Source organism: Pseudophryne corroboree, chromosome 2, assembly GCF_028390025.1.
Source record: "Pseudophryne corroboree isolate aPseCor3 chromosome 2, aPseCor3.hap2, whole genome shotgun sequence".
Lineage (NCBI taxonomy): Eukaryota > Metazoa > Chordata > Amphibia > Anura > Myobatrachidae > Pseudophryne > Pseudophryne corroboree.
Window position 1 is genome coordinate 997,459,476 of NC_086445.1, and position 17,076 is coordinate 997,476,551.

At 46.6% G+C, this 17,076-nt stretch overlaps 1 protein-coding gene across 1 annotated transcript in view; it reads left to right on the forward strand.

Annotated features, from left to right (window-relative positions):
* The first annotated feature begins 3,092 nt into the window (after positions 1–3,092).
* Positions 3,093–17,076, forward strand: part of KCNE2 (potassium voltage-gated channel subfamily E regulatory subunit 2) — a 31,445-nt gene continuing 17,461 nt past the window's right edge. Inside the window, exon 1 of the mRNA XM_063950508.1 lies at positions 3,093–3,135. The gene's annotated coding sequence lies outside the window, so the exon portion shown is untranslated. The remainder of the gene's footprint in view (positions 3,136–17,076) is intronic.

A 17,076-nucleotide genomic window follows, 5' to 3' on the forward strand; every position in this document is an offset into this window, starting at 1 on the left:
CAAGCCACCGCGAGGACTGCGGGGGCAGTAGTTACGCCACTGCTCTCACCACGTTGGCCCATCTGCAGCTGGGTCCCGTATACCGAGTGACTTTTGTGATTTGTTTAAATCGACACTGGGACTTTCTAGGATTTTGTGTAAAGCCAGAGACTTCGCTATTTGAGTTCATTCCGCCACCTAGTGGCTCATTAGTATACTGTTTGTATATTCTTGAACCAACCCATGCTAAATGGTATTTGGGTTTTCTTCTATGTTCTGAAAAGCACTTATGTTAACATTGTGTTACATTTATGCCTATTATGCAAATGATATGTGATATTCTGAAATGTGCCTTCTGAGGTCAATTTGATTTACTGGCCAACACTTGGATACATTGAAACGTCGACTATCCTTTTCCCTAAGTTAATAAACTTGCTGTCACCATCAGTTTGCATTTCCTTTGTCCATGGGGTCCTTCGTGGGGTGTCCAGTCCTCTACTACGGGCTCCTGCGGAAGAAGCTACGAGAGGTCCTGAAACAGCAAGCGTCATCTGGAAGTATAGGTGCAACACTACACCATCACAGGGGTGGGTATTACACAGGGAGTGCAGCTGCTATGGGGCCCAGCAGTGGCGTAACTAGAAATTTTTCTCCCCCAAGCCAAAAAATTCTTCGGCCCCCCCCCCCCATCCCCCATAATTGGCAATAGAAAAGGGATAAACATGTGCGCGCCGCAAAAAGGAGGCGTGGCTTTGTTGAAATGGGTGTGGTTTCGCATAAAGGGGTGTGGCATTGCAGGAAAAGACTACCTCATACCCCAGTTTTGCAACCTGCACGCCCAGACGTTAGCCACCACAGGAAAGAAAAATAATCCTGATTCATGCCCCTTACATTATTTGTCATTTTTCCTCCTTATAGTAATGTCCAGTATACATTATGCCACATACTGCAATGGCCCTTAGACATTATGCCACACACAATAATGCACACACCGTAATGCCCCCGTCACACTATGCCACACACCGTAATGCCTGTGACACATTATGACAGGAATCGCAATGCCCGTTATACATTATGCTACACACTGCAATGACCCTGATACATTATAGCACATACAATGTCTGTGACACATTATGACACACACCGCAATGACCCTGAGACATTATACCACATACCACAATGCTCGTGATATAGTATACAACACACCGTAATGCCTGACACATTATGACACACACCGCAATGTCCGTGATACATTATGCCACACACTGCAATGACCCTGAGACATTATACCACATACCACAATGCCCGTGATATAGTATACCACACACCGTAATGCCTGTGACACATACTGCAATGCCCATTATACCCTATGCCACACACTGCAATGCCCGTTATACATTATGCCACACTGCAATGCCCCTGAGACATTATACCACATACCACAATGCCCGTGATATAGTATACCACACACCATAATGCCTGTGACACATTATGACACACACCGCAATGTCCGTGATACATTATGCCACACACCATAATGCCCATTACACATTAAGTCCTACAGTAAGGCTTCTAATTACTTTTAAATTACCTGCTCGTTGCCAGGGGTTTCATGCTCTTGGTTCCATGCACGGTGCCAGGGGTTTTCATGCTCAGGGTGTCATGCTCGTTGCCAGGGGTTTCATGCACTGGGTGTCATGCTCGTTGCCAGGGGTTTCATGCACTGGGTGTCATGCTCGTTGCCAGGGGGTAGTGCTTGTTGCTAGGGCTGTGCTCTCCCAGTGCCACATATGCCCCCAGTGCCAGATATTCCCCCATAGTGCCAGGTACTCACATGCCCCCAGTGCCAAATACAGCCCCCTTCCCCCCATGTGCCAGGTACACATATATCCCCCCCCCAGTGCCACATAAGCCCCCCTCCCCCTGTACCACATATTCCCCCAGTGCCACATAAGCCCCCCTCCCCCTGTACCACATATGCCCCCAGTGCCACATAAGCCTCCCTCCCCCTGTGCCACATATGCCCCCAGTGCCACATAAGCCCCCCTCCCCCTGTGCCGCATATGCCCCCAGTGCCACATAAGCCCCCCTTCCCCCTGTGCCGCATATGCTCCCCCAGTGCCCCCCATGCTCCCCCAGTGTGCCCCCGCTCCCCCCCCTGTTTTATGTTGGAGGGACACGGAGGGCACAGCGTGCGCCTCTCCTGTGTCCCTCCGTCCTGCGTCTCCGGCGGGTCTGTTAAAGGAAGTGCCGGTTCGTGAGCCAATCAGAGCTCACGAACTGCACTTCCTTTATTAGACCCGCCGGAGACGCAGGACGGAGGGACACGGAAGAGGCACGCGCTGTGCCCTCCATGTCCCTCCTTACAGCAGCGGAGGGAAGGAGACCGCAGATTGACATGCGGACAGCTCGTCCGCATGTCAATCTGCTAAATCAATAGTGCCCCCGCAGCCCCTCGCCCCCAAGCCACCGCGAGGACTGCAGGGGCAGTAGTTACGCCACTGGAGCCCAGAGCTGAGAGAGGCCACCTTCCCTGTCACAGTTATATATGTATTATATACAGACCGTAGCTACTATAGGTGCAGGGAGTGCAGCTGCTATGGGGCCCAGAGCTGAGAGAGGCCACCTTCCCTCTCACAGTTACATATGTTATATACAAGGGCGTAGCTACCATAGGTGCAGGGAGTGCAGCTGCTATGGGGCCCGGAGCTGAGAGGGGCATAACATTAAATAAGGCTCTACTATGGTTCAGAAAATGAACTAGGGCACTATTATAGGGCACAACATTAACAACTGCTGCAGAGAGGTGTCTCTCCAGAATCATTGGGATGGGGGCCCCTTCAAAATGTTGCTATGGGGCCAACAAAGTTCTGTTTACGCCCCTGCCTACAGACAAGAGTTCTTAAATCATGATAAATGACTTCATTCTACTGTATATAAACTACAGTAATTTAAAAGTCTCAAGGTCATGACTTCTGGATTTATCACATGGTCAGGTTGAAACGTTTCTGAACAATGAATAGTTATGTCTTATACTAATATTTGGGCCAGTGTTGTAGATAAGATTATACTGGGCAGTTTATATAGCGCAGCGTTACATGTGACTGGCAAAAGTATGGAATGATCAGAGAGAGGAATTCATCGCATCTCTATACAGTAAGTGCTCACTACCGACCTAACTACATAGCCCTTCCTGCACATGCTATAGCTTCAGTACTTGAACAATTAAGTAGTTTCATACATTGAAAAACAATCTACGCCCAGAGATCAATGCAAATCTTAATTATTATTATTATAAGCAACCAAAAAACAAACCTGGAGAAAGTAATTATTTGACTAAATCCTTCCCTGGTGGCCATAACTTTGATCAGTCTAAATGTTACTTCATAGTGAGACACTGTGCAGTGCAGATCAGGCTTACAGACCAGCAATAGCGGAACATTGCATTATAGAATGTGTTACTCTGGCAATGGGTAGTAGTACTGTGCGGCTATGAGAATGCACCTGTGGCTTTACAGTGTCCCGTAGGGCTGTATATTGTGTCATCAGGCTAGAATGCTGACCAGGGAATGGTGTATGGTGGTCCTTAGTACTGTATGTTATAGTTATAGGGATCTATGCATCGGCCAGGCTTCATGCTATGAGCCTGGGGCTATGACTGAGTGACGGGTTTCCTGTGCACAGTACTTACTGTATAGTCTGCTGTAATGTGCATGCTATTATCTGTATTCAGCATTAGCGGGATACGGTCATTAGGTCGACCACACTTAGGTCGACAGTCATTAGGTCGACCACTATTGGTCAACAAGCATTAGGTCGACATGGAAAAAGGCCAACATGAATTTTTCATATTTTTTTTTCATTTTTGGAACTTTTTCATACTTTACGATCCACGTGGACTATGATTGGGAATAGTAACCTGTACGAAGCACTAATTGGAGTTCCCCGTCACTTTGCGAAGAAAACAACACCAAAAAAAAAATAAGGAAAATATACTCATAACAACCTTTTTCCATGTCGACCTTGTTCATTTCGACCTAATGACCATGTTGACCTAATGACTGTCGACCAATAGTGGTCGACCTAATGACTGTCGACCTAGGTGTGGTTGACCTAATGGCCCATACCTGCATTAGCAATGGTTAGAACCTTCTTTGTTATACGGCTTGCATACAGAGCACAATCTACGGTATATGCTTTATTTCAGTAGTGTGTTTTACCACAGGCTTTTTGTGTAACTTTATAACCACCAACTTTTTTCCATAAACCTGTCTCCGTTACTATATCCTTTCCTCATAAATGCATGCTAAACATAGTAAATATATTAAATATTATTATGTAAAATTTAATGTATTAAATAAATTGATGTTACAACCGACTATTAGTGCGTTCTGGAACCGATTCAAACTTTTCATTTGGTTCCGTGAAACTCTAAGACCTTACTTTGGATTTTATAGTAGCACGTACAGTATACAGATGTAGCCATGCTCATCATTGCCACGCAGTGTGCACCCATTGAAACCTATGGTGCAAACGCCCGCTGCGGCCAGTCGCAGTGCGGCGTGTTCACATTATGCCGCGATGCGTATACCCATGTGTACGCATCTCGGCATAGGTGAGCATGGCTACATCTGTGTGTCAGCACAGCACAATATATAATAATAATAATAATAATAATAATAATTTTATTTATATAGCGCTCTTTCTCCAATAGGACTCAAGGCGCTTAACAGATACATAACATAATATAGTACAGAAAATAATGAAGTACATTTTCATAAAATACAGAAGCATGAAGATACTAAAAGGGACATTATGGAAATGCTTGAGTAAACAGGAAAGTCTTGAGTCTACTTTTGAAGGATTCTATAGTTGGGGCCTCTCGCACTGTGCGGGGAAGTGAGTTCCATAGAGTCGGAGCCGCATGACTAAAAGCTCGACCGCCAGATGAATTACGGGAGATTCCTTAGTACTGCTAAAAGTCCTTAATCTACAGAACGCAGTAATCGAGTGGGGCAGTATGGGGTCAGAAGCTGTTTCAGGTACCTTGGGCCTTGGTCATGTAATGCTTTGAAACTCAGTAAGCCAATCTTGAAGATGATTCGCCATCTTACAGGCAGCCAGTGAAGGGAGTAGAGGATGGGTGTTATGTGGCTAGAACGGGGCTGGTTGGTTAATAGCATGGCAGCTGTGTTTTGCACCAGCTGTAAGCGTTGCAATTCTTTTGCTGGTAGACCAAGGTAGAGGGCATTACAGTAGTCTAAACGAGATGATACAAATGCATGTATGACTTTTGGCATGTCATCTGAGGGAATTAAGTGCTTGATTCTGGCTATGTTCCTCAGGTGAAAGAATGAGGATTTGATTGTGGCTGATATCTGATGTTTAAGTGTCAAGCCACCATCCAGGACAACACCAAGATTCCGCACACGATCACTGGTCTGTAATTCTGAATCCCCCAGTGTAAGTCCAGTTGGTTGGCTATGCTGCAGTCTTGTCCTTTGATGTTGCGGTCGTATCAAAAGGACCTCTGTTTTATTCGGGTTCAGTCGCAGCCAACTGGCGCTCATCCACTCCTGTAGTTCAGCTAGACAGCCATTTAGGGTTGCTATTGGGTTATCAGTGCCCGGAGCAAAGGACAAGTACAGTTGTACTGTATATAAGGGTATGCATTGAGAGACAATGGGTGGAATATACAGGTGAGACTCAGAAAATTAGAATATCGTGCAAAAGTTCATTTATTTCAGTAATTCAACTTAAAAGGTGAAACTAATATATTACATAGACTCATTACATGTAAAGTGAGATATTTCAAGCCTTTATTTGCTATAATTTTGATGATTTTGGTTTACAGCTTAAAATAACCCCAAATTCAAAATCTCAAAAAATGTGAATATTACATAAAATCAATAAAAAAAAGGATTTTAAATACAGAAATGTCAGCCCTCTGAAAAGTATAATCATGCATATGTACTCAGTACTTGGTTGGTATCCGGACTCTAGGTCGACACCTATTGGGTGACACACATTAGGTCGACACAGGAAATAGGTTGACACAACCATTAGGTCGACATGAACAAGGTCAACATGGAAAAAGGTCGAAATTAGTTTTCCACATTTAAAAATTATTTTTTTTAAACTGTTTCATACTTTTCGATCCACGTGGACTAGAATTGGGAACAGTAACCTGTGCCGAGCGCAGTGAAGCACCTTGCCCGAAGCATGGCGAGCGAAGCGAGGGGACATGGTGCACTAATTGGGGTTCCCCGTCACTTTACGGAGAAAGCGACACCGAAAAAAACATAAAAAAACGCATGTCAAACTTTTTCCATGTCGACCCTGCTCATGTCGACCTAATGGCCGCGTCGACCCATTTCCTGTGTCGACCTAGTCACTGTCGACCAATAAGTGTCGACCTAGACACTGTCGACCCTGGGTCCCATACCCACTTGGTTTGGGCTCCTTTTGCATGAATTACTGCCTCAATGCGGCGTGGCATAGATTCTATCAGCCTGTGGCACTGCTGAGGTGTTATGGAAGACCAGGATGCTTCAATAGCGGCCTTCAGCTCTTCTGCATTGTTCGGTCTCATGTCTCTCATCTTTCTCTTGGCAATGCCCCATGGATTCTCTATGGGGTTGAGGTCAGACGTGGTTGCTGGCCAATCCAGCACAGTAATGTCACGGTCATTGAACCAGGTTTTGGTACTTTTGGCAGTATCGGTAGGTGCCAAGTCTTGCTGGAAAATGAAGTCATCATCTCCATAAAGCTTGTCTGCTGAAGGAAGTGTGAAGTGCTCTAAAATGTCCTGGTAGACGGCTGCGTTGACTCTGGACTTAATAAAGCATAGTGGACCAACACCAGCAGATGACATGGCTCCCCAAACCAACACAGACTGTAGAAACTTCATACTGGACTTCAAGCATCTTGGACTGTGTGCCTCTCCATTCTTCCTCCATACTCTGGGACCTTGGTTTCCAAATGAGATGCAAAATTTGATATCATCAGAAAAGAGGAGTTTGGACCATTGAGCAACAGACCAGTTCTTTTTTTCTTGTCAGGAAAAGGCCATTCAAAAGTGTGGGGGAGCTTCACAAGTAGTGGACTGAGGCTGGAGTCAGTGCATCAAGAGCCACCACACACAGTCACAGACCGATCCTGGACATGGGCTTCAAATGTAGTATTTCTGTTATCAATCTGCTCCTAAACAACAAACAACGTCAGAAGTGTCTTACCTGGGCTAAAGAAAAAAGAGAATCTAAGGGGCATTGCCAAGAGACATAAGACTGAACAATGCAGAAGAGCTGAAGGCGGCTACTGAAGCATCCTGGTCTTCCATAACACCTCAGGCTGATAGGATCCATGCCACGCCGCATTGAGGCAGTAATTCATGCAAAAGGGGCCAAAACCAAGTACTGAGTACATATGCATGATTATACTTTTCAGAGGGCCGACATTTCTGTATTTATAATCCTTTTTTTATTGATTTTATGAAATATTCTAATTTTCTGAGATTTTGGATTTGGGGTTTTCTTAAGCTGTACGCCACAATCATCAAAATTATAACAAATAAAGGCTTAAAATATCTCACTTTGCATGTAATGAGTCTATATATAATATATTAGTTTCACCTTTTAAGTTGAATTACTGAAATAAATGAACTTTTGCACGACATTTTCTGTATTTAAAATCCTTTTTTTTATTGATTTTATGTAATATTCACATTTTTTTGAGATTTTGAATTTGGGGTTATTTTAAGCTGTAAACCAAAATCATCAAAATTATAGCAAATAAAGGCTTGAAATATCTCACTTTACATGTAATGAGTCTATGTAATATATTAGTTTCACCTTTTAAGTTGAATTACTGAAATAAATGAACTTTTGCACGATATTCTAATTTTCTGAGTTTCACCTGTACTAAGGGCAAACATGTGGCCAAGCCTCTGAAAACGCTGTTTTGAACGCATTTCCGTATGTACCATCTGTAGATGGCATTGTCCAATAGAAGCCTATGGACTACTTATCACATTTTCATCTGAGAAGGATCCAATCAGATCCCTCCCAGTGTCCCCCATGGCGTGTGCTGCATACAACGCATGCGCAGGAGGACTCCATGGTCATAAACCCAAAGTCCTGTGATTGCAAAGGACAGCTCTTATCGGAAGAGCTGTCCTTTGCGATTTGAATCACATTTCTATGTTCTTAATGCTGATATATACCTGACAAGTAGCGGGAAGCAACACATCACGTGTGCCATGCTTCGTACATCCCGCTCAATGTTTGCAGTATACTGCCATATTTCTTGGTTAACTAAACTATAGTCAACTCTTGCCTGAGCAGTTACACTGAAGGGGCTTCAGGTGGCGCTGTTGCTATTGTGTAAACTGTGCAGTCTCTCTTTGCTGTGATAATTTCTCTTGTAGAATGTTCTTGATAACCTCTATGTTTTATATAAGTTAAGTCTGTGTGGTGAAATACCTGCGGTGCTCATACTTATGGTATAATATAAACATATCTCTCAACTGTCCCGCAGTCAGAGGGATAGTCCCGTTCTTCATCTTGGAGAGTGCTGGGCACCCCCCACAGACATGCAAACAGGGTGTGTGAGGCTCTGCCCCCTTTCCAGGAGGTCCCACCCAGCTCACAGGGGCATGGCCTCTTGGAGCACCCTCATATCTCTGCATGCCAAGCAGAGTGTCGGGAGTGTTGATGTCTGTGTCCCATATCTAATATATACTGGGGCCACCTGTAAATTTGATGATTACAGTACAGCTGGGTGCACCCTTGTCCAATCCTTGGCAGATCAGACTCTTTATACAATCCTACTGCAGACCAGCTCGCAGATTCCACATCCAATCCTCGCTACACACTGTGTCTGCTGAAACAGTCTTCTGAGAAAATATAATTTTGGCTGGGGGAAGGAGGATTTGCTAATGAGGAATTTGAATAATTTGAATAACATTATTTAGGATGGGGACAGGATTTTAATATTACTCCCCTCTAAGGAAATGTGTGAGGTCCCCCCAAAGGCATAACCAGCCTCGGGATGAGCTGGGCCTGGTAAAAATAAAATAAAATACAGGGAACAAAACAAGTAAGGGTCCCCATATTTTCAGAACCAGCACCGGGCTATACTAACAGGGTGGGTATTAATTCCCCCCTAACTAGTCAGCCCAGCCCAGGGATTCCTGAGGAAGTGGAGATACCAGCAATAAAGGAGTCCCCCCCTCCAGGGCACCCAAGGACAGCACTGAAGCTGGGGCTATCTCCGGCACCCCTGGATGGTGGGTGCCAAGTTAACAGTCCATTAGTGAAATTATAATATTGTCCTTTACATGAGGACCACAGCTACCAGAAAGCCTCCCCTGCATGTTGGTACTTGGTGAACCACAAGTACCAGCAGGTGGGTCATTTAGGGCCCAATGGTACCTATAATGTTATGTTCAACGTACTTGGAACCCAAGAGATTGGGTGGCAATAGAAGAGTTCCGAGTACAGATACGTGGAGCTGCGGTAGAACTGAGATACTCAGCTACCCCTAATAAAAATCCCTGACTCCGTTGTCCTTCCCAGTGGTCGATTAACGCCTGCAAGACTATGGTTTCTTGTGCCCACGGCAGCCACGTTTGAATGGGCGAATTAGGTCCGCCCAGACTCCGATGCCCCCCGGTCTTAATAGGTGACAAGGCGTTAACCGAGACAGAGAGAACAAGGGGAAAACTAACTAAGACAGACACGACATGAAGGAGAGGACTATAGAAAATGAATAACTAGTTTATGTGCTGCGCGGCCACCAAGAAAAACAGCAAACCAAAGTAACACTGCCCAAGTGCCGAATACGAACCCATCGTATTACGGCAAGGACAACAGTTGCAGAACCCTCCGCAGAAAAAACACAGTGACAAGAGACTAAGGAGAATGCGGCTTCAGCCGTAAGGCGCGGCAGTGCCGCTACTCACGACACCGGGAAAGGTGCACGCAGGAAGCAACCAGGATCCCAAGGCTCAAGATTCAAGATCACTCGGCTGGAAAGCAGGAATTGATCCCCAGGACCAGACTCAGGAAAACAGGACACAGGATGCTGGAACGTACAGGCTGTAAGTAGGAACACTCCAGAGGCAGGTACAGGCTCCACAGGAAGCTATCACCGGCGAGGCTTTTCACCGTCCTGGCTCCCATAAAAAGGTCCTACTGACCAATCATGGGAGAGCCAGTCTGGCCAGCCCCCCGGACCCTAATAGCTAATAGCCCCAGCTGTAGCATGGCGCGCTGAGCGCGGCGTCCTGGCTTCTTAGTAATAGCCGGGACCGAAGTGCAGGGCGGCTAACGGCGGAAGTGATGCACCGGCCCCGCTGTCTAGCAATGGCCGGGAGCCGGCGCGTCCCACTACACCCACCACCGCTAACAGTACCCTTGAGGAGGGGTTAAGGAACCCCTAAACCTGGGTTTATGAGGAAATTCCTGAAAAAAGGCTTTTTTTTAGCTTAGGGACATGCAAATCCTTGTCCCGGACCCAAAATCTCTCCTCTGGGCCATACCCCTTTCAATGGACCAAAAAACAAAGCTGACCATGGGAAAACTTAGAATCCAAAACCTTTCCACCAGGAATTCCTGTTGGCCCAGGAGATCTACCCCGGATAATTCTCCGAGGGAATTTCCTGAAAAAGACAAATGGCAGAGAACGGTGTTAGAAATCTTAAGAGATTTAGGCAATTGTAGCCGAAAGGCAACCAGATTGACCTGTTTGATAATAAAAAATAGCCCGATGAATCTGGGTTCCTACTTAACCGATGGTTGTCGGAGTTTGATGTTACGGGTTGACAACCACACCTTGTCTCCCATCTTAAAGGTGTATGGACGTCAGAACCTGTCTGAAAAAAATTCTCCCGGAAAGCAGCTTTCTTAAGAGCATCATGCACCTTTTTCCAAATAACTCTGAGGCGGGAAGTCAAGGCCAAGGAAGAAGATTGATAATTGGGACAAAAGGAATTGGCTCTAGGATGAAAGCCAAGGACTGAAAAGAATGGAGACACCTTGGTGGATGAATGACAGGCGTTATTGTAGGCAAACTCAGCCAGGGGAAGATATTCTGACCAATTGCTCTGAAGCTTTGCAGGATAAACACGCAGACACTGCTTCAGAGATTGGTCCATACGCTCCGTTTGCCCGTTAGACTGCGGATGGTAACCAGGGGTTAAACTGAGTCTCATGTTTAATGAGGCGCAAAAGAGCGTCCAGAAACGAGCAATAAACTGTGGTCCCCGGTCCGAGACAATATCCATGGGTAATCCATGGAGCCTGAAAATGTGGCGAAGGAACAAGCCTGCCAGAACCTGAGTGGATGGTAATCGAGGTAAAGAAATGAAGTGGGCCATTTTGCTAAATCGATCTACCACCACCCAGATAACCTGAAAACCAGAGGAGAGTCGAAAATCAACCACGAAATCCATAGATATGTGTGACCATGGCCTGACTAGAATAGCTAGAGGCAGGAGCTGCCCAATGGGAAGAGACCGGGACACCTTATGCCTGGCACAATCTTGGCAAGAGAGAACAAACTCCTTAACATCCTCAGATAGATTAGGCCACCACACAGAGTGAGACAGCAACTCCAGCATTTTAGCAACACCTGGATGGCCAGCAACCTTGTTATCGTGAAACTCGGCAAGAACACTACTTCTCAGGAACGAAGAGACGGCCAACGGGAGTATTTCTAGGAGCCTGTTCCTGAACATGAGCACACAGGATGTAGATCCTGTGTGAGACCGGTTCGGACAGAGGCTGCTGGAATAATTGGGGTAGCAGGAGAATGGTTATCGTGAACAGGAAGAAAACAACGTGACAGGTCATCAGCTTTAGTGTTCTTAGAACTGGAGCCTGTTCCTGAACCTGAGCTAATTGTGTGTGTAGATCCTGTGTGAGACCACGTTCGGACAGAGGCTGCTGGAATAATTGGGGTAGCAGGAGAATGGTTATCGTGAACAGGAAGAAAAAAAACGTGACAGGTCATTAGCATTAGGGTTCTTAGAACCGGGCCTGTAGGTGATGATGAAATTGAACCGAGTAAAGAATAACACCCAGCGAGCCTGCCGGGAATTAAGATGTTTTGCTGACTCAATATACTGTAGATTCTTGTAGTCCGTAAACACAGTGACAGTATGTTTTGCTCCCTGAAGCCAGTGCCTCCATTCCTCAAAAGCCCACTTGACTGCTAACAATTCTCTATTACCAACATCATAGTTGGTCTCTGCGGAAGAGAATTTTTTAGACATGAAAGTACAAGGATGTAAAACCAAAGACTCGGGTTCCTCTTGAGACAGAACAGTTCCCACCCCAACCTCAGAGTCATCTACTTAACGATAAAGGGAAGATCAGGGTTGGGGTGTCTAAGGACAGGAGCGGAAACGAAAGCCTGTTTCAATGCCCGGAAGGCACCCTTAGCTTGAGGTGACCACTTTGATGGATCAGCACCCTTCTTAGTCAACGCCACAATAGGGGCAACTAATTCGGAAAAAGCATGAATGAAACGTCTATAATAATTGACAAAACCCAAAAACCTCTGAATTGCCTTCAAGTTAGTGGGTTGAGCCCAATCCAAGACTGCCTGGAGTTTTTTAGGTTCCATAAAAAACCCTTCAGGTGAAATAATATATCCTAAAAAGGGTACCTGCGTAACATGAAAATCACATTTTTCCAACTAGCCATATAAGTGATTCTCCCGCAATTTTTGAAGCACTTGCCGAACATGGAGAATATACTGTTCCGGAGACTCAGAATAGATTAAAATGTCATCCAAGTAAACTACCACGAATCTCCCCAAGAAGTCGCGGAGGACTTCGTTAATCAGATCCTGAAACACTACGGGAGTGTTAGAGAGGCCAAATGGCATCACCAGGTATTTGTAGTGCCCGGACTTTGTACTAAAAGCCATTTTCCACTCATCCCTGATCTTATTCGGATGAGGTTATACGCTCCTCTAAGGTCTATTTTAGAGAATATGACCGCGGTGCGGAGTTGATCAAACAACACTGAGATGAGGTGTAAGGGGTAAGTGTTTTTGACCGAAATCTTATTCAGGGCCTGGTAGTCTATGCAGGGTCTAAGAGATGTCTTTTTCTTCTACAAAAAAAACCCTGCACTCAAAGGGGACTTCGACAGCCTAATGAAGCCCTTCTTTAGACTTTCCTGCACATATTCGTCCATGGTCTTAGTTTCTGGGCCAGACAGTGCATAGAGTCTCCCCTTAGGCAAACTAACCCCAGGAATGAGGTCAATGGTGCAATCATAGGAACGATGGGGTGGAAGAACATCCGCATTACCTTTGGAAAATACATCTGCATAGTCCCGGTAAGCAGAAGGAATACCTTCTGAAGCAATGGCTGTGACCCGCACCGGACGAGTAACACATCTGCCAAAGCAGTTGGAACCCCATTGTGAAATTTTTCCAGAATGCCAATCAATGGTTGGATTATGGACGGCAAGCCAGGGGTGACCCAAGACTAGAGGCACGGCCGGACAATGGATGAAAAAGAGTTCAATCTTCTCAGAATGTAACGCACCCACAGTCAAATGCAACGGTGGATTCTGATGGGTAATTACCCCATTCGAGAGAGGGCCTCCATCCAGACCGCGCATGGTAATAGGTCTACTGAGCTGGAGCTGTGGGATTCCCAGAGCCCGAGCCCAAGTAAGATCCAGGAAATTTCCAGCAGCTTCGCTATCAATAAACACAGATACAGGAGAACTCCGATTCCCTAAAGATATCTCTCCTTCAACTTTCACTTAGTCAGAGCGTTTCCCTGTTTGTTTGGGCAGCTGCGCACAACATGTCCCTTGCCGCTACAGTACCAGCAAAGCCCTAAATTTAGTCTCCTGGTTCTCTCTTCAGGGGAAAGTCTGGACAGCCCTACTTGCATGGGGTCCTCGACATCCTCTGGAAGGACATACACAGGTGGACTAGACTTAAAACTGGCCCCTCTTTCAGTCCTCTGTTCTCGGAGACGGCGATCATAATAGAAAGCTCCATGAGCTTATCCAGAGTCTCCGAAACCATGTACTGAATGAGACTATCTTTGATTACCTCTGACAAACTGAGGCGAAACTGACTGCGCAAGGCAGGGTCATTCCAGCCACAGTCGTTCCCTATCAGGATCATCATAAAACAGACCTAAAGATTTAAAAAAGGCATCCACAGTAAGTAAAGCTGTGTCATCAGGTTTTAGCCCAAAGGCCCAAGTTTGTGGGTCCCCCTGAAGTAAAGACATAACTATGCCCATCCGCTGAGATTCTGAACCTGAGGACCGGGGCTTTAAGTGAAAGTAAATTTTACAACTCTCCCGAAGATTAAAAAAATATTTTCGGTTGCCCAAAAAGCGGTCAGGAAGATTCATCTTGGGTTCTGGAGCTACACTCGGGGAAGTTCGTAAAAGATCCTCCTGAGACCTCACCCGAAGGGTAAGATCCTGCACCATTTGAGTGAGGTTCTGGATCTGACTAGCCAATACCTGGCTGGGATTCTGACCTTGCACTGAAGGATTCATGGGAAAAAATGTCAAGGCCACCCTGTTTTGTGTGGCCGGTGATAATGTTATGTTCAACGTACTTGGAACCCAAGAGATTGGGTGGCAATAGAAGAGTTCCGAGTACAGATACGTGGAGCTGTGGTAGAATTGAGATACGCAGCTACCCCTTATAAAAATCCCTGACTCCGTTGTCCTTCTCAGTGGTCGATTAACGCCCGCAAGACTATGGTTTCTTGTGCCCACGGCAGCCGCGTTTGAATGGGCGAATTAGATCCGCCCAGACTCCGATGCCCCCTGGTCTTATTAATAGGTGACAAGGCGTTAACCGAGACAGAGAGAACAAGGGGAAAACTAACTAAGACAGACACGACAATGAAGGAGAAGACTACAGAAAATTAATAACTAGTTTATGCGTGGCGCGGCCGCCAAGAAAAACAGAAAACCAAAGTAACACTGCCCAAGTTCCGAATACGAACCTGTCGTAGTACGGCAAGGACAACAGTTGCGGAACCCTCCGCAGAAAAAAAACAATGACAAGAGAATAAGGAGAATGTAGCTTCAGCCGTAAGGTGCGGCAGAGCCGCTACTCACGACACCGGGAAAGGTGCACGCAGGAAGCAACCAGGATCCCAAGGGTCAAGATTCAAGATCACTCGGCTGGAAAGCAGGACTTTATCCCCAGGACCAGACTCAGGAAAACATGACACAGGATGCTGGAATGTACAGGCTGTAAGCAGGAACACTCCAGAGGCAGGTACAGGGTCCACAGGAAGCTATCATCGGTGAGGCTGCACCGTCATGGCTCCCATAAAAAGGTCCTACTGACCAATCACGGGAGAGCCAGTCAAGCCAGCCTCCCGGACCCTAATAGCCCCAGCTGTAGCGTAGCGCCTGGCGTCCTCGGGTACTAGGCAACCAGCCGGAGATGGACGCTCAGCGGCGGAAGTGATGCGCCGGCCCCGCTGCCTAGCAACGGCCGGGACCCGGCGCATCTCACTACACCCACCACCGCTAACATATAGTACCCCCGTAAAAGAAATATTAAAATAAAGACAGGACACAAAATATTTTAATAGTTTATTTGCCAGCACCTTCACCTGGTGGGCGTTGGACTATAAGCTCTTTTACATGGCCGCTGCCTCCCCCAGGACTTCACATTATTAGTACAGTATACCGATGTTTATGAAATACTAGCTGAACACCCATGCTTCGCTACGGAATTTAAAGACCAATGCAAATCTTTGTCAGGCCGCACCTCTGGGCTTCCTGGGATTGATGCTGTCAAAAGGCTGGCACTGAGGAGAATAATCCGCCTCCTTCTATGCCCCGTCCCGCCTCTGATGCGGCCCTGCTCAGTGCTGTAAATGTTGGGATGACAGGCCAAGCTCCGCCTGCTGTATGTTGAATATGTTAGGTTTGAAGGCTGACTCTATGTCAAGGGCCCTCTGCCCCTACCCGTGTGTGCATCTGCCCTTACCCGTAGGTGCCTCTGCCCCTACCATGTGTGCATCTGCCATTACGCATAGGTGCCTCGTCTTCTCCTACATGTATGCCTATGCCTCTGCCCCTACCCATGTGTGCCTCTATCCTTACCTGTGGGTGCCTCTGCCCCTACCCGTCTGTTTCTTCCCCTACCCGTGGGCTCCTCTGCCCCTACCTGTGGGTGCTTCTATCCTCACCTATGGGTGCCTCTGCCCCGAGCCGGATTAAGCCTTGCGGGTGCCCGGGGCACTTAAGACAAGGGGGCCCCCGGTGGAAGGCAGAGGAGTGTATTTTAGATTGTGCATGACCCATTCCAGGAGTGATAAAATGCTCTCTACCTGGACTTCATTCTTAATATATGATTGTAGTCACCTGTGTTGAACTATTTACTAGATAAGGAAGGCGTTTCACCACAGGTGATTGCAATCATAACTTAAGATAGCATGTTATCCCTCCAGGACTGGGTCATGTTAGGAGGTATGGGTTGTGTATATTAAATTTAAGTCAATGGAGTATATTAGATTTAAACTAATAGTTGAATAATGCCAGGTTACACAGGACCCAGACACCCAGGCAGGGAGGAGGAGAAGCTGGGATCCCTGTGTCACTTACAGCTCTCTCCACCCTCCTATCTCTCCACCCTCCTATCTCTCCTCTGGTCAGAAAGCTCAATCGGCAGCTCATAAAACCTGATACTCTGCCTGCACTGTACACTGCCCTTCTCGCATTCTGTACTGCCCTGCTCACATTCTATACTGCCCTGCTCACATTCTATACTGCCCTGCTCGCATTCTGTACTGCACTGCTTGCATTCTGTACTGCCCTGCTCGCATTCTGGCTGTCTGGTTCTGCTGCTGCTTGAGAGGGAAAGCTAGCGATGTCGGAGTGCTCTGGCTAGGGGACCCAGGGTACTGTATGCCCTGTGGTGTGAGCTCCCCCCCCCCCCCTTAATCTGGCTATGCCTCTGCCCCTACCCATGTGTGCCTCTGCCCCTACCCGTGGGTGCCTCTGCCCTTACACGTGGATGCCTCTGCCCCTACCTACAGTATGTGTGCCTCTGTGTAAATTGCTCCAGGCATTCCAGGGATATA